Raw genomic sequence first — 3,913 nt, 5'->3', positions numbered from 1 at the left:
ATAATTAGATGCACGCACAGCTTTCACTGATATGGGATGCATTACAGTATGACAATTTTTTTTTTTTTTTTTTTAATTAAAAAACAGCAGCGGGAGGAGTGCACAAGGATGAGGCCACTCTCTGTGGTTCACTGTAGCTGTTGTGTGGGCTAGTGGTTAGGTGAATACTTTGGTAGAATTATGGTCCGGGGTTCGATCCCTGGAAAAGAATATACCGTACTGTATATATTTTTTTTGTCACTGTCTGCTCTGGACACTATAGTGCCCAGAGAGGGCTCTGTACTGTACTGTATTTCACTGAATAGTGATTTCACACTGTGGCTATGGTGGCTGACAGGGCTCTGCATCTGCAAACTGACGGTGCCGTACAATTTAGCACCACAGAATAGTGATTTCATACAGTAACTGCAGAAACTGTTAGTGAATCTACTGCCTCTGCATCACAAACTGTGCGCCCAGAAACCGCAAAACGCAAACATGCGACAACGCATATGCGGTCTCAGCCTTGTGCACTATGGCTATGTCCCTTGGACTGTGTCTGAGAGTGGTTTCCGTCTGTGAGAGAGCGCTCTGTGTTCAAAGCTGACTGTGCGTTCGATGCGCAAAATAGCGTTGCATCCCAAACTGATGACATTGTTGATGCTGCTCCAACCTTGCACACTAAGTACGGTAGTAGTGGGATCTGTATGAGAGAGAGCTCTCTGTATTACACGGTTGGCGCTATGGTGGCTGTCAGCCATCTGCGATGGATTAGAAATGGAGGGGGTACAATGGGATCTGTGGCGCCAAGCCATACGCCATGTAGCGCTATGCTATCACTGAGCATGCGCAGTTGGCTGTATTACTGCAGTCGGTACAGTACTGTATTCTGTTGCATTTCCATCTCTGGCGGGCGCATGCCCAGTAGGAGGGTTGCGATGGGATTTCTGGCGCATGCCCAGTGGGCCGAGAGTCATACACAGTGCATCAGGTCCCTTCCCCCAAAGCAAGCCAAGAGCCTCACATTACCATAATAAAGGAAGCTTTGTTAATCCATTTACTGTAAGCAGTCAGCTCTGCCCTAGTGTCCTGAAAAATGCTACGAATTGTCACCATTGCCAAAGACACCATCCCCCGTCTGCTAGGACAACTAGTGTGCCGCTATGAATGTGCCTGTACTGAATATTCAAAACTGATGGTGCCGTACAATTTAGCACCACAGAATAGTGATTTCATAACTGCAGGAACTGTTAGTGAAACTACTGTCTAGAATGTGAGACAGGCCTCTGCATCACAAACTGTGCGCCCAGAAACCGCAAAACGGAAACATGCGACAACGCATATGCGGTCTCAGCCTTGTGCACTATGGCTACGTCCCTTGGACTGTGTCTGAGAGTGGTTTCCGTCTGTGAGAGAGCGCTCTGTGTTCAAAGCTGACTGTGCGTTCGATGCGCAAAATAGCGTTGCATCCCAAACTGATGACATTGTTGATGCTGCTCCAACTTTGCACACTAAGTACGGTAGTAGTGGGATCTGTATGAGAGAGAGCTCTCTGTATTACACGGTTGGCGCTATGGTGGCTGTCAGCCATCTGCGATGGATTAGAAATGGAGGGGGTACAATGGGATCTGTGGCGCCAAGCCATACGCCATGTAGCGCTATGCTATCACTGAGCATGCGCAGTTGGCTGTATTACTGCAGTCTGTACAGTATTGTATTCTGTTGCATTTCCATCTCTGGCGGGCACATGCCCATTAGGAGGGTTGCGATGGGATTTCTGGTGCATGCCCAGTGGGCCGAGAGTCATACACAGTGCATCAGGTCCCTTCCCCCAAAGCAAGCCAAGAGCCTCACATTACCATAATAAAGGAAGCTTTGTTAATCCATTTACTGTAAGCAGTCAGCTCTGCCCTAGTGTCCTGAAAAATGCTACGAATTGTCACCATTGCCAAAGACACCATCCCCCGTCTGCTAGGACAACTAGTGTGCCGCTATGATTGTGCCTGTACTGAATATTCAAAACTGACGGTGCCGTACAATTTAGCACCACAGAATAGTGATTTCATAACTGCAGGAACTGAGCATGCGCAGTTGGCAGTATTACTGCAGTCGGTACAGTATTTGTACTCTACTGTAATGCTGTTGCATTTCCATCTCTGGCGGGCGCATGCCCAGTAGGGAGGACGCCGTGCGTCGTGCGAAGTACGACGTGCGTCACTGGCTAGTCAAGTTTGCGCTCTGCATCTGCCCTACAAACTGCTGTTAGTCCACTACTGTAGCACCTTATGTACTGTAGTAATGAATTTACTATTGTGTTTACTGTGCGGTACTGTAAGTCTCGGACAGTGCAGAATGGCACTAGTGTGAAAATTCAACAGTACTGTTAGCAATACAGACAACTGGGCATGCGCCATAAAATAGCGCTACTTAATGTATGGCTCGGCTCCACTGGACATGGGGCACACATTCCATTGTGATTAAAATCCGACCACTGGGCACGCGCAGACATTGACGCAATTTTGCGGTTTAAACGCGCAGTCAGTTTGATATACAGAAACCAGTCTCTTTAACAGGGCCCATTGCCACTTGATGGTCATAATAAATCACTATAATGTCCGCGTTCATGTCAGTGCCGGCATTGACGCAAGTTTGCGTTCTAAGGTACAGTACTGTATGTACAATAATAAAAATCCTAGTTTCGCTGTTTGACTCCCGAAGCACTGGGCAGACATGCGCTCCACATGTACTGTATTGAATACTGAATATTTTAAGTGAAGATTTTAAAAATAAATTAAAAAAACATACTGTATTTTCAAGGTCTCAAACCCACGGAACAAGAAGAGAGGAGAAGCAGTGAGACTAGGCATTAGACCGCTAGGCCACACGCTTCACCCATTAATAGATATCTGTAGTTTGTAAAGTCTAATGTCTAAGCTTCTGTCAAACAATCATCGGCCGGTGATACAGAACATACCGTACGGTACATTGGAAAGGGACACCTGGTGGGCAAAATGTTGTATTACACGTAATGAAATCACACGCATGCGCTATGTAGTTTAGGAAAAGTGACACCTGGTGGGCAAAATGTTGTATTACACTTAATGAAATCAGACGCATGCGCTATGTAGTTTAGGAAAAGTGACATCTGGTGGGCAAAATGTTGTATTACTAGTAATGACTTTTTTTACTAATAAACTTTCTTTGTGGCGCGACTCATGGCGTGGTGTGTGGCGCGCCATGCGTGGCGTGAGAGATAGCGCTGTGATGCCACGTTATAGCTGGGCACATCAGTATTTAGAAAAAAGCCCTGTATACATTTTGCCTAGAAAAGCTAACCACTTCAATATATACACCATATGTATGCTACTTCTGTGCACATGGCACAATCAAGCTGTCTTTCTTTAATAAAGAGAGTCTACAGACAAAAGCTGTACACAGACACTTAAAGACTGTAATAAAATGGTAACTCCAGCCACAGTGACCGACACATTTCTAATATGACACCAGCCGCGAGCATATTACAGCTTCCTGGCCAGTGCCGCCGCCTCTTCTTCTCTTCTTTCAGCCGGTGCCGCCTGTCTTCTTTCTTGACTGTGGCGTCTTCTGGTCTCTTCCGCGGCCGCCGGAACTCTTGCCGCGCCTTCTCTATTCTGCTCTTCGGGAGGTCTTCTCTTCTCCCACTCCACTGCCGGACTGGAGTTTCCCACTCAATGGCGTCTAATACAAGATGCTGCAAGTGGGCGGGGCTATGACGTGGCGAGCCGTGATTGGCTCGTCGCGTCGGCCTCCTATTGGCTGCTGGCCCGCGAGCCAAACACCCGCCGGCGCTTCTTGGCTGCCAGGTGATGAGCTTCAGTTAGCTCGCGCCCGGAGCCAAGCTTAACCCGACACCACTGTACCGCCGGCACTGGTGGAAGGGACCAGGCAGTCCCTT

Source organism: Taudactylus pleione, unplaced genomic scaffold (assembly GCF_031769625.1).
Source record: "Taudactylus pleione unplaced genomic scaffold, aTauple2 ptg000005l, whole genome shotgun sequence".
NCBI classification, from domain to species: Eukaryota; Metazoa; Chordata; class Amphibia; order Anura; family Myobatrachidae; genus Taudactylus; species Taudactylus pleione.
This window is presented reverse-complemented; position numbering follows the sequence as displayed.